The sequence below is a fragment of the Pseudophryne corroboree genome, chromosome 4 (genome assembly GCF_028390025.1).
Source record: "Pseudophryne corroboree isolate aPseCor3 chromosome 4, aPseCor3.hap2, whole genome shotgun sequence".
Taxonomy (NCBI): domain Eukaryota; kingdom Metazoa; phylum Chordata; class Amphibia; order Anura; family Myobatrachidae; genus Pseudophryne; species Pseudophryne corroboree.
Genome location: NC_086447.1, coordinates 17,486,036 through 17,508,495, shown reverse-complemented (window position 1 = coordinate 17,508,495; position 22,460 = coordinate 17,486,036). Strand labels below are relative to the sequence as shown.

The window sequence follows — 22,460 nt, the reverse complement described above, 5'->3', positions numbered from 1 at the left end:
ATGCAGGCAGAGAAATCCAATTGAGTGATTAATCAGCTCTCCATTTTATGGCTTTATTTTTATGCTAACACATTTGCTCTCTGAAAAGTGTCCACAAAGCCAAGTCTCTGATTAACACCTTTGTAGGAATGGTTTTTCACCTATTACTGATTAAAACTTGCTTCATTGGAAAGGCAGCAAGATGCATCCTCATTACAATGTCCACTGAAATAATACAGGTTGACACCAGGAAACATAAACCTCACTGCATCCTTGCTGCTTTCTCAAGTGGGAATCTGTTTAATGTGAAAACCAGGTGATATCTAATCAGCACACAGGTAAGAAGTTAAGAAAATCTTTCTTTAAGGGTGAAGATGTTTCTCACAAAATCGTTGCCCCAATGCATCATTGAAATTCAAGATGGAAAGATGATTTTGAAATATCAATTGTACATTTTGCATTGCTCTTCTGGTGACAATGTAGCTTGTTTTTGTCAATTACCATTTCAGTAATAGGGTAAAGAAAATTAAGTGGATTTCTGAAAGAAAACAATGCTGTCAATATACTATTAAAACAAATTAAAATGTTAAAAGTTATTGTACTTTAAGTAAAAATAAAAGAGTCAAAATATCAATTCCAGTTTTGGAAGAATTTAATTAAAAAAATAAGTGCACATAGCAGAGGATGGTTTTGATCCACCGACCTCTGGGTTATGGGCCCAGCACGCTTCCGCTGCGCCACTCTGCTGCTCGTGTAAGTGTCAGAGATCCTGAAGTACTCACTCATCATGTGAAAGTACGAATGTGTTTCTTCGTTTGTCAATGGAAGAAAAATCTTGCAAAACTCTCCAGATTATTGCCTTTTTAACTTTTTTCTAGGAAACTTTCTAGATGAATGCTTTTTAGCCTTTGTCAGTACATGCTTTTGCAAGGTGTCTCTGTGGCGCAATCGGTTAGCGCATTCGGCTGTTAACCGAAAGGTTGGTGGTTCAATCCCACCCAGGGACGTAAATGACCTTGTGATCAAATTTTGCTGATCTTTAAGTAGACAAGTCAAAATTTCAAACCACCTCTTATGGTGTAGGGTACCTGGCCTTCTCTGATGCAATCAGAGTCATATTTGATTAAGTCATTTTATAAAAAACAGGAAGCACAATTTAGCATGGGGTTGCAGAGAAAAAAAATGATGCAGGCAGAGAAATCCAATTGAGTGATTAATCAGCTCTCCATTTTATGGCTTTATTTTTATGCTAACACATTTGCTCTCTGAAAAGTGTCCACAAAGCCAAGTCTCTGATTAACACCTTTGTAGGAATGGTTTTTCACCTATTACTGATTAAAACTTGCTTCATTGGAAAGGCAGCAAGATGCATCCTCATTACAATGTCCACTGAAATAATACAGGTTGACACCAGGAAACATAAACCTCACTGCATCCTTGCTGCTTTCTCAAGTGGGAATCTGTTTAATGTGAAAACCAGGTGATATCTAATCAGCACACAGGTAAGAAGTTAAGAAAATCTTTCTTTAAGGGTGAAGATGTTTCTCACAAAATCGTTGCCCCAATGCATCATTGAAATTCAAGATGGAAAGATGATTTTGAAATATCAATTGTACATTTTGCATTGCTCATCTGGTGACAATGTAGCTTGTTTTTGTCAATTACCATTTCAGTAATAGGGTAAAGAAAATTAAGTGGATTTCTGAAAGAAAACAATGCTGTCAATATACTATTAAAACAAATTAAAATGTTAAAAGTTATTGTACTGTAAGTAAAAATAAAAGAGTCAAAATATCAATTCCAGTTTTGGAAGAATTTAATTAACAAAAAAATAAGTGCACATAGCAGAGGATGGTTTTGATCCACCGACCTCTGGGTTATGAGCCCAGCACGCTTCCGCTGCGCCACTCTGCTGCTCATGTAAGTGTCAGAGATCCTGAAGTACTCACTCATCATGTGAAAGTACCAATGTGTTTCTTCGTTGGTCAATGGAAGAAAAATCTTGCAAAACTCTCCAGATTATTGCCTTTTTAACCTTTTTCTAGGAAACTTTCTAGATGAATGCTTTTTAGCCTTTGTCAGTACATGCTTTTGCAAGCTGTCTCTGTGGCGCAATTGGTTAGCGCATTCGGCTGTTAACCGAAAGGTTGGTGGTTCAATCCCACCCAGGGACGTAATTGACCCTGTGATCAAATTTTGGTGATCTTTAAGTAGACAAGTCAAAATTTCAAACCACCTCTTATAGTGTAGGGTACCTGGCCTTCTCTGATGCAATCAGATTTGATTAAGTCACTTTATAAAAAACAGGAAGCACAATTTAGCATGGGGTTGCAGAGAAAAAAAATTATGCAGGCAGAGAAATCCAATTGAGTGATTAATCAGCTCTCCATACTATGGCTTTATTTTTATGCTAACACATTTGCTCTCTGAAAAGTGTCCACAAAGCCAAGTCTCTGATTAACACCTTTGTAGGAATGGTTTTTCACCTATTACTGATTAAAACCTGCTTCATTGGAAAGGCAGCAAGATGCATCCTCATTACAATGTCCACTGAAATAATACAGGTTGACACCAGGAAACATAAACCTCACTGCATCCTTGCTGCTTTCTCAAGTGGGAATCTGTTTAATGTGAAAACCAGGTGATATCTAATCAGCACACAGGTAAGAAGTTAAAAAAATCTTTCTTTAAGGGTGAAGATGTTTCTCACAAAATCGTTGCCCCAATGCATCATTGAAATTCAAGATGGAAAGATGATTTTGAAATATCAATTGTACATTTTGCATTGCTCATCTGGTGACAATGTAGCTTGTTTTTGTCAATTACCATTTCAGTAATAGGGTAAAGAAAATTAAGTGGATTTCTGAAAGAAAACAATGCTGTCAATATACTATTAAAACAAATTAAAATGTTAAAAGTTATTGTACTGTAAGTAAAAATAAAAGAGTCAAAATATCAATTCCAGTTTTGGAAGAATTTAATTAACAAAAAAATAAGTGCACATAGCAGAGGATGGTTTTGATCCACCGACCTCTGGGTTATGGGCCCAGCACGCTTCCGCTGCACCACTCTGCTGCTCATGTAAGTGTCAGAGATCCTGAAGTACTCACTCATCATATGAAAGTACCAATGTGTTTCTTCGTTGGTCAATGGAAGAAAAATCTTGCAAAACTCTCCAGATTATTGCCTTTTTAACCTTTTTCTAGGAAACTTTCTAGATGAATACTTTTTAGCCTTTGTCAGTACATGCTTTTGCAAGCTGTCTCTGTGGCGCAATCGGTTAGCGCATCCGGCTGTTAACCAAAAGGTTGGTGGTTCAATCCCACCCAGGGACGTAATTGACCTTGTGATCAAATTTTGGTGATCTTTAAGTAGACAAGTCAAAATTTCAAACCACCTCTTATAGTGTAGGGTACCTGGCCTTCTCTGATGCAATCAGATTTGATTAAGTCATTTTATAAAAAACAGGAAGCACAATTTAGCATGGGGTTGCAGAGAAAAAAAATTATGCAGGCAGAGAAATCCAATTGAGTGATTAATCAGCTCTCCATACTATGGCTTTATTTTTATGCTAACACATTTGCTCTCTGAAAAGTGTCCACAAAGCCAAGTCTCTGATTAACACCTTTGTAGGAATGGTTTTTCACCTATTACTGATTAAAACTTGCTTCATTGGAAAGGCAGCAAGATGCATCCTCATTACAATGTCCACTGAAATAATACAGGTTGACACCAGGAAACATAAACCTCACTGCATCCTTGCTGCTTTCTCAAGTGGGAATCTGTTTAATGTGAAAACCAGGTGATATCTAATCAGCACACAGGTAAGAAGTTAAGAAAATCTTTCTTTAAGGGTGAAGATGTTTCTCACAAAATCGTTGCCCCAATGCATCATTGAAATTCAAGATGGAAAGATGATTTTGAAATATCAATTGTACATTTTGCATTGCTCTTCTGGTGACAATGTAGCTTGTTTTTGTCAATTACCATTTCAGTAATAGGGTAAAGAAAATTAAGTGGATTTCTGAAAGAAAACAATGCTGTCAATATACTATTAAAACAAATTAAAATGTTAAAAGTTATTGTACTTTAAGTAAAAATAAAAGAGTCAAAATATCAATTCCAGTTTTGGAAGAATTTAATTAACAAAAAAAATAAGTGCACATAGCAGAGGATGGTTTCGATCCACCGACCTCTGGGTTATGGGCCCAGCACGCTTCCGCTGCGCCACTCTGCTGCTCGTGTAAGTGTCAGAGATCCTGAAGTACTCACTCATCATGTGAAAGTACGAATGTGTTTCTTCGTTTGTCAATGGAAGAAAAATCTTGCAAAACTCTCCAGATTATTGCCTTTTTAACTTTTTTCTAGGAAACTTTCTAGATGAATGCTTTTTAGCCTTTGTCAGTACATGCTTTTGCAAGGTGTCTCTGTGGCGCAATCGGTTAGCGCATTCAGCTGTTAACCGAAAGGTTGGTGGTTCAATCCCACCCAGGGACGTAAATGACCTTGTGATCAAATTTTGCTGATCTTTAAGTAGACAAGTCAAAATTTCAAACCACCTCTTATGGTGTAGGGTACCTGGCCTTCTCTGATGCAATCAGAGTCATATTTGATTAAGTCATTTTATAAAAAACAGGAAGCACAATTTAGCATGGGGTTGCAGAGAAAAAAAATTATGCAGGCAGAGAAATCCAATTGAGTGATTAATCAGCTCTCCATTTTATGGCTTTATTTTTATGCTAACACATTTGCTCTCTGAAAAGTGTCCACAAAGCCAAGTCTCTGATTAACACCTTTGTAGGAATGGTTTTTCACCTATTACTGATTAAAACTTGCTTCATTGGAAAGGCAGCAAGATGCATCCTCATTACAATGTCCACTGAAATAATACAGGTTGACACCAGGAAACATAAACCTCACTGCATCCTTGCTGCTTTCTCAAGTGGGAATCTGTTTAATGTGAAAACCAGGTGATATCTAATCAGCACACAGGTAAGAAGTTAAGAAAATCTTTCTTTAAGGGTGAAGATGTTTCTCACAAAATCGTTGCCCCAATGCATCATTGAAATTCAAGATGGAAAGATGATTTTGAAATATCAATTGTACATTTTGCATTGCTCATCTGGTGACAATGTAGCTTGTTTTTGTCAATTACCATTTCAGTAATAGGGTAAAGAAAATTAAGTGGATTTCTGAAAGAAAACAATGCTGTCAATATACTATTAAAACAAATTAAAATGTTAAAAGTTATTGTACTGTAAGTAAAAATAAAAGAGTCAAAATATCAATTCCAGTTTTGGAAGAATTTAATTAACAAAAAAATAAGTGCACATAGCAGAGGATGGTTTTGATCCACCGACCTCTGGGTTATGAGCCCAGCACGCTTCCGCTGCGCCACTCTGCTGCTCATGTAAGTGTCAGAGATCCTGAAGTACTCACTCATCATGTGAAAGTACCAATGTGTTTCTTCGTTGGTCAATGGAAGAAAAATCTTGCAAAACTCTCCAGATTATTGCCTTTTTAACCTTTTTCTAGGAAACTTTCTAGATGAATGCTTTTTAGCCTTTGTCAGTACATGCTTTTGCAAGCTGTCTCTGTGGCGCAATTGGTTAGCGCATTCGGCTGTTAACCGAAAGGTTGGTGGTTCAATCCCACCCAGGGACGTAATTGACCCTGTGATCAAATTTTGGTGATCTTTAAGTAGACAAGTCAAAATTTCAAACCACCTCTTATAGTGTAGGGTACCTGGCCTTCTCTGATGCAATCAGATTTGATTAAGTCATTTTATAAAAAACAGGAAGCACAATTTAGCATGGGGTTGCAGAGAAAAAAAATTATGCAGGCAGAGAAATCCAATTGAGTGATTAATCAGCTCTCCATACTATGGCTTTATTTTTATGCTAACACATTTGCTCTCTGAAAAGTGTCCACAAAGCCAAGTCTCTGATTAACACCTTTGTAGGAATGGTTTTTCACCTATTACTGATTAAAACTTGCTTCATTGGAAAGGCAGCAAGATGCATCCTCATTACAATGTCCACTGAAATAATACAGGTTGACACCAGGAAACATAAACCTCACTGCATCCTTGCTGCTTTCTCAAGTGGGAATCTGTTTAATGTGAAAACCAGGTGATATCTAATCAGCACACAGGTAAGAAGTTAAGAAAATCTTTCTTTAAGGGTGAAGATGTTTCTCACAAAATCGTTGCCCCAATGCATCATTGAAATTCAAGATGGAAAGATGATTTTGAAATATCAATTGTACATTTTGCATTGCTCTTCTGGTGACAATGTAGCTTGTTTTTGTCAATTACCATTTCAGTAATAGGGTAAAGAAAATTAAGTGGATTTCTGAAAGAAAACAATGCTGTCAATATACTATTAAAACAAATTAAAATGTTAAAAGTTATTGTACTTTAAGTAAAAATAAAAGAGTCAAAATATCAATTCCAGTTTTGGAAGAATTTAATTAACAAAAAAATAAGTGCACATAGCAGAGGATGGTTTCGATCCACCGACCTCTGGGTTATGGGCCCAGCACGCTTCCGCTGCGCCACTCTGCTGCTCATGTAAGTGTCAGAGATCCTGAAATACTCACTCATCATGTGAAAGTACCAATGTGTTTCTTCGTTGGTCAATGGAAGAAAAATCTTGCAAAACTCTCCAGATTATTGCCTTTTTAAACTTTTTCTAGGAAACTTTCTAGATGAATGCTTTTTAGCCTTTGTCAGTACATGCTTTTGCAAGCTGTCGCTGTGGCGCAATCGGTTAGCGCACTCGGCTGTTAACCGAAAGGTCTGGTGGTTCAATCCCACCCAGGGACGTAATTGACCTTGTGATCAAATTTTGGTGATCTTTAAGTAGACAAGTCAAAATTTCAAACCACCTCTTATAGTGTAGGGTACCTGGCCTTCTCTGATGCAATCAGATTTGATTAAGTCATTTTATAAAAAACAGGAAGCACAATTTAGCATGGGGTTGCAGAGAAAAAAAATTATGCAGGCAGAGAAATCCAATTGAGTGATTAATCAGCTCTCCATTTTATGGCTTTATTTTTATGCTAACACATTTGCTCTCTGAAAAGTGTCCACAAAGCCAAGTCTCTGATTAACACCTTTGTAGGAATGGTTTTTCACCTATTACTGATTAAAACTTGCTTCATTGGAAAGGCAGCAAGATGCATCCTCATTACAATGTCCACTGAAATAATACAGGTTGACACCAGGAAACATAAACCTCACTGCATCCTTGCTGCTTTCTCAAGTGGGAATCTGTTTAATGTGAAAACCAGGTGATATCTAATCAGCACACAGGTAAGAAGTTAAGAAAATCTTTCTTTAAGGGTGAAGATGTTTCTCACAAAATCGTTGCCCCAATGCATCATTGAAATTCAAGATGGAAAGATGATTTTGAAATATCAATTGTACATTTTGCATTGCTCTTCTGGTGACAATGTAGCTTGTTTTTGTCAATTACCATTTCAGTAATAGGGTAAAGAAAATTAAGTGGATTTCTGAAAGAAAACAATGCTGTCAATATACTATTAAAACAAATTAAAATGTTAAAAGTTATTGTACTTTAAGTAAAAATAAAAGAGTCAAAATATCAATTCCAGTTTTGGAAGAATTTAATTAACAAAAAAATAAGTGCACATAGCAGAGGATGGTTTCAATCCACCGACCTCTGGGTTATGGGCCCAGCACGCTTCTGCTGCCCCACTCTGCTGCTCATGTAAGTGTCAGAGATCCTGAAGTACTCACTCATTATGTGAAAGTACCAATGTGTTTCTTCTTTGGTCAATGGAAGAAAAATCTTGCAAAACTCTCCAGATTATTGCCTTTTTAACCTTTTTCTAGGAAACTTTCTAGATGAATGCTTTTTAGCCTTTGTCAGTACATGCTTTTGCAAGCTGTCTCTGTGGCGCAATCGGTTAGCGCATTCGGCTGTTAACCGAAAGGTTGGTGGTTCAATCGCACCCAGGGATGTAATTGACCTTGTGATCAAATTTTGGTGATCTTTAAGTAGACAAGTCAAAATTTCAAACCACCTCTTATAGTGTAGGGTACCTGGCCTTCTCTGATGCAGTCATATTTGATTAAGTCATTTTATAAAAAACAGGAAGCACAATTTAGCATGGGGTTGCAGAGAAAAAAAATTATGCAGGCAGAGAAATCCAATTGAGTGATTAATCAGCTCTCCATTTTATGGCTTTATTTTTATGCTAACACATTTGCTCTCTGAAAAGTGTCCACAAAGCCAAGACTCTGATTAACACCTTTGTAGGAATGGTTTTTCACCTATTACTGATTAAAACTTGCTTCATTGGAAAGGCAGCAAGATGCATCCTCATTACAATGTCCACTGAAATAATACAGGTTGACACCAGGAAACATAAACCTCACTGCATCCTTGCTGCTTTCTCAAGTGGGAATCTGTTTAATGTGAAAACCAGGTGATATCTAATCAGCACACAGGTAAGAAGTTAAGAAAATCTTTCTTTAAGGGTGAAGATGTTTCTCACAAAATCGTTGCCCCAATGCATCATTGAAATTCAAGATGGAAAGATGATTTTGAAATATCAATTGTACATTTTGCATTGCTCTTCTGGTGACAATGTAGCTTGTTTTTGTCAATTACCATTTCAGTAATAGGGTAAAGAAAATTAAGTGGATTTCTGAAAGAAAACAATGCTGTCAATATACTATTAAAACAAATTAAAATGTTAAAAGTTATTGTACTTTAAGTAAAAATAAAAGAGTCAAAATATCAATTCCAGTTTTGGAAGAATTTAATTAACAAAAAAATAAGTGCACATAGCAGAGGATGGTTTCGATCCACCGACCTCTGGGTTATGGGCCCAGCACGCTTCCGCTGCGCCACTCTGCTGCTCATGTAAGTGTCAGAGATCCTGAAGTACTCACTCATCATGTGAAAGTACCAATGTGTTTCTTCGTTGGTCAATGGAAGAAAAATCTTGCAAAACTCTCCAGATTATTGCCTTTTTAACTTTTTTCTAGGAAACTATCTAGATGAATGCTTTTTAGCCTTTGTCAGTACATGCTTTTGCAAGCTGTCTCTGTGGCGCAATCGGTTAGCGCATTCGGCTGTTAACCGAAAGGTTGGTGGTTCAATCCCACCCAGGGACGTAATTGACCTTGTGATCAAATTTTGCTGATCTTTAAGTAGACAAGTCAAAATTTCAAACCACCTCTTATGGTGTAGGGTACCTGGCCTTCTCTGATGCAATCAGAGTCAGATTTGATTAAGTCATTTTATAAAAAACAGGAAGCACAATTTAGCATGGGGTTGCAGAGAAAAAAAATTATGCAGGCAGAGAAATCCAATTGAGTGATTAATCAGCTCTCCATTTTATGGCTTTATTTTTATGCTAACACATTTGCTCTCTGAAAAGTGTCCACAAAGCCAAGTCTCTGATTAACACCTTTGTAGGAATGGTTTTTCACCTATTACTGATTAAAACTTGCTTCATTGGAAAGGCAGCAAGATGCATCCTCATTACAATGTCCACTGAAATAATACAGGTTGACACCAGGAAACATAAACCTCACTGCATCCTTGCTGCTTTCTCAAGTGGGAATCTGTTTAATGTGAAAACCAGGTGATATCTAATCAGCACACAGGTAAGAAGTTAAGAAAATCTTTCTTTAAGGGTGAAGATGTTTCTCACAAAATCGTTGCCCCAATGCATCATTGAAATTCAAGATGGAAAGATGATTTTGAAATATCAATTGTACATTTTGCATTGCTCTTCTGGTGACAATGTAGCTTGTTTTTGTCAATTAGCATTTCAGTAATAGGGTAAAGAAAATTAAGTGGATTTCTGAAAGAAAACAATGCTGTCAATATACTATTAAAACAAATTAAAATGTTAAAAGTTATTGTACTTTAAGTAAAAATAAAAGAGTCAAAATATCAATTCCAGTTTTGGAAGAATTTAATTAACAAAAAAATAAGTGCACATAGCAGAGGATGGTTTCGATCCACCGACCTCTGGGTTATGGGCCCAGCACGCTTCCGCTGCGCCACTCTGCTGCTCATGTAAGTATCAGAGATCCTGAAGTACTCACTCATCATGTGAAAGTACCAATGTGTTTCTTCGTTGGTCAATGGAAGAAAAATCTTGCAAAACTCTCCAGATTATTGCCTTTTTAACCTTTTTCTAGGAAACTTTCTAGATGAATGCTTTTTAGCCTTTGTCAGTACATGCTTTTGCAAGCTGTCTCTGTGGCGCAATCGGTTAGCGCATTCGGCTGTTAACCGAAAGGTCTGGTGGTTCAATCCCACCCAGGGACGTAATTGACCTTGTGATCAAATTTTGGTGATCTTTAAGTAGACAAGTCAAAATTTCAAACCACCTCTTATAGTGTAGGGTACCTGGCCTTCTCTGATGCAATCAGATTTGATTAAGTCATTTTATAAAAAACAGGAAGCACAATTTAGCATGGGGTTGCAGAGAAAAAAAATTATGCAGGCAGAGAAATCCAATTGAGTGATTAATCAGCTCTCCATACTATGGCTTTATTTTTATGCTAACACATTTGCTCTCTGAAAAGTATCCACAAAGCCAAGTCTCTGATTAACACCTTTGTAGGAATGGTTTTTCACCTATTACTGATTAAAACTTGCTTCATTGGAAAGGCAGCAAGATGCATCCTCATTACAATGTCCACTGAAATAATACAGGTTGACACCAGGAAACATAAACCTCACTGCATCCTTGCTGCTTTCTCAAGTGGGAATCTGTTTAATGTGAAAACCAGGTGATATCTAATCAGCACACAGGTAAGAAGTTAAGAAAATCTTTCTTTAAGGGTGAAGATGTTTCTCACAAAATCGTTGCCCCAATGCATCATTGAAATTCAAGATGGAAAGATGATTTTGAAATATCAATTGTACATTTTGCATTGCTCTTCTGGTGACAATGTAGCTTGTTTTTGTCAATTACCATTTCAGTAATAGGGTAAAGAAAATTAGGTGGATTTCTGAAAGAAAACAATGCTGTCAATATACTATTAAAACAAATTAAAATGTTAAAAGTTATTGTACTTTAAGTAAAAATAAAAGAGTCAAAATATCAATTCCAGTTTTGGAAGAATTTAATTAACAAAAAAATAAGTGCACATAGCAGAGGATGGTTTCGATCCACCGACCTCTGGGTTATGGGCCCAGCACGCTTCCGCTGCGCCACTCTGCTGCTCATGTAAGTGTCAGAGATCCTGAAGTACTCACTCATCATGTGAAAGTACCAATGTGTTTCTTCGTTGGTCAATGGAAGAAAAATCTTGCAAAACTCTCCAGATTATTGCCTTTTTAACTTTTTTCTAGGAAACTATCTAGATGAATGCTTTTTAGCCTTTGTCAGTACATGCTTTTGCAAGCTGTCTTTGTGGCGCAATCGGTTAGCGCATTCGGCTGTTAACCGAAAGGTTGGTGGTTCAATCCCACCCAGGGACGTAATTGACCTTGTGATCAAATTTTGCTGATCTTTAAGTAGACAAGTCAAAATTTCAAACCACCTCTTATGGTGTAGGGTACCTGGCCTTCTCTGATGCAATCAGAGTCATATTTGATTAAGTCATTTTATAAAAAACAGGAAGCACAATTTAGCATGGGGTTGCAGAGAAAAAAAATTATGCAGGCAGAGAAATCCAATTGAGTGATTAATCAGCTCTCCATTTTATGGCTTTATTTTTATGCTAACACATTTGCTCTCTGAAAAGTGTCCACAAAGCCAAGTCTCTGATTAACACCTTTGTAGGAATGGTTTTTCACCTATTACTGATTAAAACTTGCTTCATTGGAAAGGCAGCAAGATGCATCCTCATTACAATGTCCACTGAAATAATACAGGTTGACACCCGGAAACATAAACCTCACTGCATCCTTGCTGCTTTCTCAAGTGGGAATCTGTTTAATGTGAAAACCAGGTGATATCTAATCAGCACACAGGTAAGAAGTTAAGAAAATCTTTCTTTAAGGGTGAAGATGTTTCTCACAAAATCGTTGCCCCAATGCATCATTGAAATTCAAGATGGAAAGATGATTTTGAAATATCAATTGTACATTTTGCATTGCTCTTCTGGTGACAATGTAGCTTGTTTTTGTCATTTACCATTTCAGTAATAGGGTAAAGAAAATTAAGTGGATTTCTGAAAGAAAACAATGCTGTCAATATACTATTAAAACAAATTAAAATGTTAAAAGTTATTGTACTTTAAGTAAAAATAAAAGAGTCAAAATATCAATTCCAGTTTTGGAAGAATTTAATTAACAAAAAAATAAGTGCACATAGCAGAGGATGGTTTCAATCCACCGACCTCTGGGTTATGGGCCCAGCACGCTTCTGCTGCCCCACTCTGCTGCTCATGTATGTGTCAGAGATCCTGAAGTACTCACTCATTATGTGAAAGTACCAATGTGTTTCTTCTTTGGTCAATGGAAGAAAAATCTTGCAAAACTCTCCAGATTATTGCCTTTTTAACCTTTTTCTAGGAAACTTTCTAGATGAATGCTTTTTAGCCTTTGTCAGTACATGCTTTTGCAAGCTGTCTCTGTGGCGCAATCGGTTAGTGCATTCGGCTGTTAACCGAAAGGTTGGTGGTTCAATCGCACCCAGGGATGTAATTGACCTTGTGATCAAATTTTGGTGATCTTTAAGTAGACAAGTCAAAATTTCAAACCACCTCTTATAGTGTAGGGTACCTGGCCTTCTCTGATGCAGTCATATTTGATTAAGTCATTTTATAAAAAACAGGAAGCACAATTTAGCATGGGGTTGCAGAGAAAAAAAATTATGCAGGCAGAGAAATCCAATTGAGTGATTAATCAGCTCTCCATTTTATGGCTTTATTTTTATGCTAACACATTTGCTCTCTGAAAAGTGTCCACAAAGCCAAGACTCTGATTAACACCTTTGTAGGAATGGTTTTTCACCTATTACTGATTAAAACTTGCTTCATTGGAAAGGCAGCAAGATGCATCCTCATTACAATGTCCACTGAAATAATACAGGTTGACACCAGGAAACATAAACCTCACTGCATCCTTGCTGCTTTCTCAAGTGGGAATCTGTTTAATGTGAAAACCAGGTGATATCTAATCAGCACACAGGTAAGAAGTTAAGAAAATCTTTCTTTAAGGGTGAAGATGTTTCTCACAAAATCGTTGCCCCAATGCATCATTGAAATTCAAGATGGAAAGATGATTTTGAAATATCAATTGTACATTTTGCATTGCTCTTCTGGTGACAATGTAGCTTGTTTTTGTCAATTACCATTTCAGTAATAGGGTAAAGAAAATTAAGTGGATTTCTGAAAGAAAACAATGCTGTCAATATACTATTAAAACAAATTAAAATGTTAAAAGTTATTGTACTTTAAGTAAAAATAAAAGAGTCAAAATATCAATTCCAGTTTTGGAAGAATTTAATTAACAAAAAAATAAGTGCACATAGCAGAGGATGGTTTCGATCCACCGACCTCTGGGTTATGGGCCCAGCACGCTTCCGCTGCGCCACTCTGCTGCTCATGTAAGTGTCAGAGATCCTGAAGTACTCACTCATCATGTGAAAGTACCAATGTGTTTCTTCGTTGGTCAATGGAAGAAAAATCTTGCAAAACTCTCCAGATTATTGCCTTTTTAACTTTTTTCTAGGAAACTATCTAGATGAATGCTTTTTAGCCTTTGTCAGTACATGCTTTTGCAAGCTGTCTCTGTGGCGCAATCGGTTAGCGCATTCGGCTGTTAACCGAAAGGTTGGTGGTTCAATCCCACCCAGGGACGTAATTGACCTTGTGATCAAATTTTGCTGATCTTTAAGTAGACAAGTCAAAATTTCAAACCACCTCTTATGGTGTAGGGTACCTGGCCTTCTCTGATGCAATCAGAGTCATATTTGATTAAGTCATTTTATAAAAAACAGGAAGCACAATTTAGCATGGGGTTGCAGAGAAAAAAAATTATGCAGGCAGAGAAATCCAATTGAGTGATTAATCAGCTCTCCATTTTATGGCTTTATTTTTATGCTAACACATTTGCTCTCTGAAAAGTGTCCACAAAGCCAAGTCTCTGATTAACACCTTTGTAGGAATGGTTTTTCACCTATTACTGATTAAAACTTGCTTCATTGGAAAGGCAGCAAGATGCATCCTCATTACAATGTCCACTGAAATAATACAGGTTGACACCAGGAAACATAAACCTCACTGCATCCTTGCTGCTTTCTCAAGTGGGAATCTGTTTAATGTGAAAACCAGGTGATATCTAATCAGCACACAGGTAAGAAGTTAAGAAAATCTTTCTTTAAGGGTGAAGATGTTTCTCACAAAATCGTTGCCCCAATGCATCATTGAAATTCAAGATGGAAAGATGATTTTGAAATATCAATTGTACATTTTGCATTGCTCTTCTGGTGACAATGTAGCTTGTTTTTGTCAATTACCATTTCAGTAATAGGGTAAAGAAAATTAAGTGGATTTCTGAAAGAAAACAATGCTGTCAATATACTATTAAAACAAATTAAAATGTTAAAAGTTATTGTACTTTAAGTAAAAATAAAAGAGTCAAAATATCAATTCCAGTTTTGGAAGTATTTAATTAACAAAAAAATAAGTGCACATAGCAGAGGATGGTTTCAATCCACCGACCTCTGGGTTATGGGCCCAGCACGCTTCTGCTGCCCCACTCTGCTGCTCATGTAAGTGTCAGAGATCCTGAAGTACTCACTCATTATGTGAAAGTACCAATGTGTTTCTTCTTTGGTCAATGGAAGAAAAATCTTGCAAAACTCTCCAGATTATTGCCTTTTTAACCTTTTTCTAGGAAACTTTCTAGATGAATGCTTTTTAGCCTTTGTCAGTACATGCTTTTGCAAGCTGTCTCTGTGGCGCAATCGGTTAGCGCATTCGGCTGTTAACCGAAAGGTTGGTGGTTCAATCGCACCCAGGGATGTAATTGACCTTGTGATCAAATTTTGGTGATCTTTAAGTAGACAAGTCAAAATTTCAAACCACCTCTTATAGTGTAGGGTACCTGGCCTTCTCTGATGCAGTCATATTTGATTAAGTCATTTTATAAAAAACAGGAAGCACAATTTAGCATGGGGTTGCAGAGAAAAAAAATTATGCAGGCAGAGAAATCCAATTGAGTGATTAATCAGCTCTCCATTTTATGGCTTTATTTTTATGCTAACACATTTGCTCTCTGAAAAGTGTCCACAAAGCCAAGACTCTGATTAACACCTTTGTAGGAATGGTTTTTCACCTATTACTGATTAAAACTTGCTTCATTGGAAAGGCAGCAAGATGCATCCTCATTACAATGTCCACTGAAATAATACAGGTTGACACCAGGAAACATAAACCTCACTGCATCCTTGCTGCTTTCTCAAGTGGGAATCTGTTTAATGTGAAAACCAGGTGATATCTAATCAGCACACAGGTAAGAAGTTAAGAAAATCTTTCTTTAAGGGTGAAGATGTTTCTCACAAAATCGTTGCCCCAATGCATCATTGAAATTCAAGATGGAAAGATGATTTTGAAATATCAATTGTACATTTTGCATTGCTCTTCTGGTGACAATGTAGCTTGTTTTTGTCAATTACCATTTCAGTAATAGGGTAAAGAAAATTAAGTGGATTTCTGAAAGAAAACAATGCTGTCAATATACTATTAAAACAAATTAAAATGTTAAAAGTTATTGTACTTTAAGTAAAAATAAAAGAGTCAAAATATCAATTCCAGTTTTGGAAGAATTTAATTAACAAAAAAATAAGTGCACATAGCAGAGGATGGTTTCAATCCACCGACCTCTTGGTTATGGGCCCAGCACGCTTCTGCTGCCCCACTCTGCTGCTCATGTAAGTGTCAGAGATCCTGAAGTACTCACTCATTATGTGAAAGTACCAATGTGTTTCGTCTTTGGTCAATGGAAGAAAAATCTTGCAAAACTCTCCAGATTATTGCCTTTTTAACCTTTTTCTAGGAAACTTTCTAGATGAATGCTTTTTAGCCTTTGTCAGTACATGCTTTTGCAAGCTGTCTCTGTGGCGCAATCGGTTAGCGCATTCGGCTGTTAACCGAAAGGTTGGTGGTTCAATCCCACCCAGGGACGTAATTGACCTTGTGATCAAATTTTGGTGATCTTTAAGTAGACAAGTCAAAATTTCAAACCACCTCTTATAGTGTAGGGTACCTGGCCTTCTCTGATGCAATCAGATTTGATTAAGTCATTTTATAAAAAACAGGAAGCACAATTTAGCATGGGGTTGCAGAGAAAAAAAATTATGCAGGCAGAGAAATCCAATTGAGTGATTAATCAGCTCTCCATTTTATGGCTTTATTTTTATGCTAACACATTTGCTCTCTGAAAAGTGTCCACAAAGCCAAGTCTCTGATTAACACCTTTGTAGGAATGGTTTTTCACCTATTACTGATTAAAACTTGCTTCATTGGAAAGGCAGCAAGATGCATCCTCATTACAATGTCCACTGAAATAATACAGGTTGACACCAGGAAACATAAACCTCACTGCATCCTTGCTGCTTTCTCAAGTGGGAATCTGTTTAATGTGAAAACCAGGTGATATCTAATCAGCACACAGGTAAGAAGTTAAGAAAATCTTTCTTTAAGGGTGAAGATGTTTCTCACAAAATCGTTGCCCCAATGCATCATTGAAATTCAAGATGGAAAGATGATTTTGAAATATCAATTGTACATTTTGCATTGCTCTTCTGGTGACAATGTAGCTTGTTTTTGTCAATTACCATTTCAGTAATAGGGTAAAGAAAATTAAGTGGATTTCTGAAAGAAAACAATGCTGTCAATATACTATTAAAACAAATTAAAATGTTAAAAGTTATTGTACTTTAAGTAAAAATAAAAGAGTCAAAATATCAATTCCAGTTTTGGAAGAATTTAATTAACAAAAAAATAAGTGCACATAGCAGAGGATGGTTTCGATCCACCGACCTCTGGGTTATGGGCCCAGCACGCTTCCGCTGCGCCACTCTGCTGCTCATGTAAGTGTCAGAGATCCCGAAGTACTCACTCATCATGTGAAAGTACCAATGTGTTTCTTCGTTGGTCAATGGAAGAAAAATCTTGCAAAACTCTCCAGATTATTGCCTTTTTAACTTTTTTCTAGGAAACTATCTAGATGAATGCTTTTTAGCCTTTGTCAGTACATGCTTTTGCAAGCTGTCTCTGTGGCGCAATCGGTTAGCGCATTCGGCTGTTAACCGAAAGGTTGGTGGTTCAATCCCACCCAGGGACGTAATTGACCTTGTGATCAAATTTTGCTGATCTTTAAGTAGACAAGTCAAAATTTCAAACCACCTCTTATGGTGTAGGGTACCTGGCCTTCTCTGATGCAATCAGAGTCATATTTGATTAAGTCATTTTATAAAAAACAGGAAGCACAATTTAGCATGGGGTTGCAGAGAAAAAAAATTATGCAGGCAGAGAAATCCAATTGAGTGATTAATCAGCTCTCCATTTTATGGCTTTATTTTTATGCTAACACATTTGCTCTCTGAAAAGTGTCCACAAAGCCAAGACTCTGATTAACACCTTTGTAGGAATGGTTTTTCACCTATTACTGATTAAAACTTGCTTCATTGGAAAGGCAGCAAGATGCATCCTCATTACAATGTCCACTGAAATAATACAGGTTGACACCAGGAAACATAAACCTCACTGCATCCTTGCTGCTTTCTCAAGTGGGAATCTGTTTAATGTGAAAACCAGGTGATATCTAATCAGCACACAGGTAAGAAGTTAAGAAAATCTTTCTTTAAGGGTGAAGATGTTTCTCACAAAATCGTTGCCCCAATGCATCATTGAAATTCAAGATGGAAAGATGATTTTGAAATATCAATTGTACATTTTGCATTGCTCTTCTGGTGACAATGTAGCTTGTTTTTGTCAATTACCATTTCAGTAATAGGGTAAAGAAAATTAAGTGGATTTCTGAAAGAAAACAATGCTGTCAATATACTATTAAAACAAATTAAAATGTTAAAAGTTATTGTACTTTAAGTAAAAATAAAAGAGTCAAAATATCAATTCCAGTTTTGGAAGAATTTAATTAACAAAAAAATAAGTGCACATAGCAGAGGATGGTTTTAATCCACCGACCTCTGGGTTATGGGCCCAGCACGCTTCTGCTGCCCCACTCTGCTGCTCATGTAAGTGTCAGAGATCCTGAAGTACTCACTCATTATGTGAAAGTACCAATGTGTTTCGTCTTTGGTCAATGGAAGAAAAATCTTGCAAAACTCTCCAGATTATTGCCTTTTTAACCTTTTTCTAGGAAACTTTCTAGATGAATGCTTTTTAGCCTTTGTCAGTACATGCTTTTGCAAGCTGTCTCTGTGGCGCAATCGGTTAGCGCATTCGGCTGTTAACCGAAAGGTTGGTGGTTCAATCCCACCCAGGGACGTAATTGACCTTGTGATCAAATTTTGGTGATCTTTAAGTAGACAAGTCAAAATTTCAAACCACCTCTTATAGTGTAGGGTACCTGGCCTTCTCTGATGCAATCAGATTTGATTAAGTCATTTTATAAAAAACAGGAAGCACAATTTAGCATGGGGTTGCAGAGAAAAAAAATTATGCAGGCAGAGAAATCCAATTGAGTGATTAATCAGCTCTCCATTTTATGGCTTTATTTTTATGCTAACACATTTGCTCTCTGAAAAGTGTCCACAAAGCCAAGTCTCTGATTAACACCTTTGTAGGAATGGTTTTTCACCTATTACTGATTAAAACTTGCTTCATTGGAAAGGCAGCAAGATGCATCCTCATTACAATGTCCACTGAAATAATACAGGTTGACACCAGGAAACATAAACCTCACTGCATCCTTGCTGCTTTCTCAAGTGGGAATCTGTTTAATGTGAAAACCAGGTGATATCTAATCAGCACACAGGTAAGAAGTTAAGAAAATCTTTCTTTAAGGGTGAAGATGTTTCTCACAAAATCGTTGCCCCAATGCATCATTGAAATTCAAGATGGAAAGATGATTTTGAAATATCAATTGTACATTTTGCATTGCTCTTCTGGTGACAATGTAGCTTGTTTTTGTCAATTACCATTTCAGTAATAGGGTAAAGAAAATTAAGTGGATTTCTGAAAGAAAACAATGCTGTCAATATACTATTAAAACAAATTAAAATGTTAAAAGTTATTGTACTTTAAGTAAAAATAAAAGAGTCAAAATATCAATTCCAGTTTTGGAAGAATTTAATTAACAAAAAAATAAGTGCACATAGCAGAGGATGGTTTCGATCCACCGACCTCTGGGTTATGGGCCCAGCACGCTTCCGCTGCGCCACTCTGCTGCTCATGTAAGTGTCAGAGATCCTGAAGTACTCACTCATCATGTGAAAGTACCAATGTGTTTCTTCGTTGGTCAATGGAAGAAAAATCTTGCAAAACTCTCCAGATTATTGCCTTTTTAACCTTTTTCTAGGAAACTTTCTAGATGAATGCTTTTTAGCCTTTGTCAGTACATGCTTTTGCAAGCTGTCTCTGTGGCGCAATCGGTTAGCGCATTCGGCTGTTAACCGAAAGGTCTGGTGGTTCAATCCCACCCAGGGACGTAATTGACCTTGTGATCAAATTTTGGTGATCTTTAAGTAGACAAGTCAAAATTTCAAACCACCTCTTATAGTGTAGGGTACCTGGCCTTCTCTGATGCAATCAGATTTGATTAAGTCATTTTATAAAAAACAGGAAGCACAATTTAGCATGGGGTTGCAGAGAAAAAAAATTATGCAGGCAGAGAAATCCAATTGAGTGATTAATCAGCTCTCCATACTATGGCTTTATTTTTATGCTAACACATTTGCTCTCTGAAAAGTATCCACAAAGCCAAGTCTCTGATTAACACCTTTGTAGGAATGGTTTTTCACCTATTACTGATTAAAACTTGCTTCATTGGAAAGGCAGCAAGATGCATCCTCATTACAATGTCCACTGAAATAATACAGGTTGACACCAGGAAACATAAACCTCACTGCATCCTTGCTGCTTTCTCAAGTGGGAATCTGTTTAATGTGAAAACCAGGTGATATCTAATCAGCACACAGGTAAGAAGTTAAGAAAATCTTTCTTTAAGGGTGAAGATGTTTCTCACAAAATCGTTGCCCCAATGCATCATTGAAATTCAAGATGGAAAGATGATTTTGAAATATCAATTGTACATTTTGCATTGCTCTTCTGGTGACAATGTAGCTTGTTTTTGTCAATTACCATTTCAGTAATAGGGTAAAGAAAATTAAGTGGATTTCTGAAAGAAAACAATGCTGTCAATATACTATTAAAACAAATTAAAATGTTAAAAGTTATTGTACTTTAAGTAAAAATAAAAGAGTCAAAATATCAATTCCAGTTTTGGAAGAATTTAATTAACAAAAAAATAAGTGCACATAGCAGAGGATGGTTTCGATCCACCGACCTCTGGGTTATGGGCCCAGCACGCTTCCGCTGCGCCACTCTGCTGCTCATGTAAGTGTCAGAGATCCTGAAGTACTCACTCATCATGTGAAAGTACCAATGTGCTTCTTCGTTGGTCAATGGAAGAAAAATCTTGCAAAACTCTCCAGATTATTGCCTTTTTAACTTTTTTCTAGGAAACTATCTAGATGAATGCTTTTTAGCCTTTGTCAGTACATGCTTTTGCAAGCTGTCTCTGTGGCGCAATCGGTTAGCGCATTCGGCTGTTAACCGAAAGGTTGGTGGTTCAATCCCACCCAGGGACGTAATTGACCTTGTGATCAAATTTTGCTGATCTTTAAGTCGACAAGTCAAAATTTCAAACCACCTCTTATGGTGTAGGGTACCTGGCCTTCTCTGATGCAATCAGAGTCATATTTGATTAAGTCATTTTATAAAAAACAGGAAGCACAATTTAGCATGGGGTTGCAGAGAAAAAAAATTATGCAGGCAGAGAAATCCAATCGAGTGATTAATCAGCTCTCCATTTTATGGCTTTATTTTTATGCTAACACATTTGCTCTCTGAAAAGTGTCCACAAAGCCAAGTTTCTGATTAACACCTTTGTAGGAATGGTTTTTCACCTATTACTGATTAAAACTTGCTTCATTGGAAAGGCAGCAAGATGCATCCTCATTACAATGTCCACTGAAATAATACAGGTTGACACCAGGAAACATAAACCTCACTGCATCCTTGCTGCTTTCTCAAGTGGGAATCTGTTTAATGTGAAAACCAGGTGATATCTAATCAGCACACAGGTAAGAAGTTAAGAAAATCTTTCTTTAAGGGTGAAGATGTTTCTCACAAAATCGTTGCCCCAATGCATCATTGAAATTCAAGATGGAAAGATGATTTTGAAATATCAATTGTACATTTTGCATTGCTCTTCTGGTGACAATGTAGCTTGTTTTTGTCAATTACCATTTCAGTAATAGGGTAAAGAAAATTAAGTGGATTTCTGAAAGAAAACAATGCTGTCAATATACTATTAAAACAAATTAAAATGTTAAAAGTTATTGTACTTTAAGTAAAAATAAAAGAGTCAAAATATCAATTCCAGTTTTGGAAGAATTTAATTAACAAAAAAATAAGTGCACATAGCAGAGGATGGTTTCAATCCACCGACCTCTGGGTTATGGGCCCAGCACGCTTCTGCTGCCCCACTCTGCTGCTCATGTAAGTGTCAGAGATCCTGAAGTACTCACTCATTATGTGAAAGTACCAATGTGTTTCTTCTTTGGTCAATGGAAGAAAAATCTTGCAAAACTCTCCAGATTATTGCCTTTTTAACCTTTTTCTAGGAAACTTTCTAGATGAATGCTTTTTAGCCTTTGTCAGTACATGCTTTTGCAAGCTGTCTCTGTGGCGCAATCGGTTAGCGCATTCGGCTGTTAACCGAAAGGTTGGTGGTTCAATCGCACCCAGGGACGTAATTGACCTTGTGATCAAATTTTGGTGATCTTTAAGTAGACAAGTCAAAATTTCAAACCACCTCTTATAGTGTAGGGTACCTGGCCTTCTCTGATGCAGTCATATTTGATTAAGTCATTTTATAAAAAACAGGAAGCACAATTTAGCATGGGGTTGCAGAGAAAAAAAATTATGCAGGCAGAGAAATCCAATTGAGTGATTAATCAGCTCTCCATTTTATGGCTTTATTTTTATGCTAACACATTTGCTCTCGGAAAAGTGTCCACAAAGCCAAGTCTCTGATTAACACCTTTGTAGGAATGGTTTTTCACCTATTACTGATTAAAACTTGCTTCATTGGAAAGGCAGCAAGATGCATCCTCATTACAATGTCCACTGAAATAATACAGGTTGACACCAGGAAACATAAACCTCACTGCATCCTTGCTGCTTTCTCAAGTGGGAATCTGTTTAATGTGAAAACCAGGTGATATCTAATCAGCACACAGGTAAGAAGTTAAGAAAATCTTTCTTTAAGGGTGAAGATGTT

General features: G+C 36.8%; 16 non-coding genes across 16 annotated transcripts; 14 read left to right on the top strand and 2 right to left on the bottom strand.

The window, feature by feature from the left end:
• Positions 1-912: 912 nt before the first annotated feature.
• On the top strand, positions 913-986 carry TRNAN-GUU (transfer RNA asparagine (anticodon GUU)). Its single transcript has one exon. It is a non-coding gene; the product is annotated as a tRNA-Asn (tRNA).
• Positions 987-1,821: 835 nt separating this feature from the next.
• Positions 1,822-1,893, bottom strand: TRNAM-CAU (transfer RNA methionine (anticodon CAU)). Its single transcript has one exon. It is a non-coding gene; the product is annotated as a tRNA-Met (tRNA).
• Positions 1,894-2,079: 186 nt separating this feature from the next.
• On the top strand, positions 2,080-2,153 carry TRNAN-GUU (transfer RNA asparagine (anticodon GUU)). Its single transcript has one exon. It is a non-coding gene; the product is annotated as a tRNA-Asn (tRNA).
• Positions 2,154-4,402: 2,249 nt separating this feature from the next.
• TRNAN-GUU (transfer RNA asparagine (anticodon GUU)) lies at positions 4,403-4,476 on the top strand. The gene has a single exon. It is a non-coding gene; the product is annotated as a tRNA-Asn (tRNA).
• Positions 4,477-5,311: 835 nt separating this feature from the next.
• On the bottom strand, positions 5,312-5,383 carry TRNAM-CAU (transfer RNA methionine (anticodon CAU)). The gene has a single exon. It is a non-coding gene; the product is annotated as a tRNA-Met (tRNA).
• A 186-nt stretch (positions 5,384-5,569) lies between these two features.
• Positions 5,570-5,643, top strand: TRNAN-GUU (transfer RNA asparagine (anticodon GUU)). Its single transcript has one exon. It is a non-coding gene; the product is annotated as a tRNA-Asn (tRNA).
• Positions 5,644-9,053: 3,410 nt separating this feature from the next.
• TRNAN-GUU (transfer RNA asparagine (anticodon GUU)) lies at positions 9,054-9,127 on the top strand. The gene has a single exon. It is a non-coding gene; the product is annotated as a tRNA-Asn (tRNA).
• A 1,093-nt stretch (positions 9,128-10,220) lies between these two features.
• Positions 10,221-10,295, top strand: TRNAN-GUU (transfer RNA asparagine (anticodon GUU)). The gene has a single exon. It is a non-coding gene; the product is annotated as a tRNA-Asn (tRNA).
• Positions 10,296-11,382: 1,087 nt separating this feature from the next.
• TRNAN-GUU (transfer RNA asparagine (anticodon GUU)) lies at positions 11,383-11,456 on the top strand. The gene has a single exon. It is a non-coding gene; the product is annotated as a tRNA-Asn (tRNA).
• A 2,254-nt stretch (positions 11,457-13,710) lies between these two features.
• Positions 13,711-13,784, top strand: TRNAN-GUU (transfer RNA asparagine (anticodon GUU)). Its single transcript has one exon. It is a non-coding gene; the product is annotated as a tRNA-Asn (tRNA).
• A 2,254-nt stretch (positions 13,785-16,038) lies between these two features.
• TRNAN-GUU (transfer RNA asparagine (anticodon GUU)) lies at positions 16,039-16,112 on the top strand. The gene has a single exon. It is a non-coding gene; the product is annotated as a tRNA-Asn (tRNA).
• A 1,087-nt stretch (positions 16,113-17,199) lies between these two features.
• Positions 17,200-17,273, top strand: TRNAN-GUU (transfer RNA asparagine (anticodon GUU)). Its single transcript has one exon. It is a non-coding gene; the product is annotated as a tRNA-Asn (tRNA).
• A 1,093-nt stretch (positions 17,274-18,366) lies between these two features.
• TRNAN-GUU (transfer RNA asparagine (anticodon GUU)) lies at positions 18,367-18,440 on the top strand. The gene has a single exon. It is a non-coding gene; the product is annotated as a tRNA-Asn (tRNA).
• A 1,087-nt stretch (positions 18,441-19,527) lies between these two features.
• Positions 19,528-19,602, top strand: TRNAN-GUU (transfer RNA asparagine (anticodon GUU)). Its single transcript has one exon. It is a non-coding gene; the product is annotated as a tRNA-Asn (tRNA).
• Positions 19,603-20,689: 1,087 nt separating this feature from the next.
• On the top strand, positions 20,690-20,763 carry TRNAN-GUU (transfer RNA asparagine (anticodon GUU)). Its single transcript has one exon. It is a non-coding gene; the product is annotated as a tRNA-Asn (tRNA).
• A 1,093-nt stretch (positions 20,764-21,856) lies between these two features.
• On the top strand, positions 21,857-21,930 carry TRNAN-GUU (transfer RNA asparagine (anticodon GUU)). Its single transcript has one exon. It is a non-coding gene; the product is annotated as a tRNA-Asn (tRNA).
• The last annotated feature ends 530 nt before the right edge of the window (positions 21,931-22,460 follow it).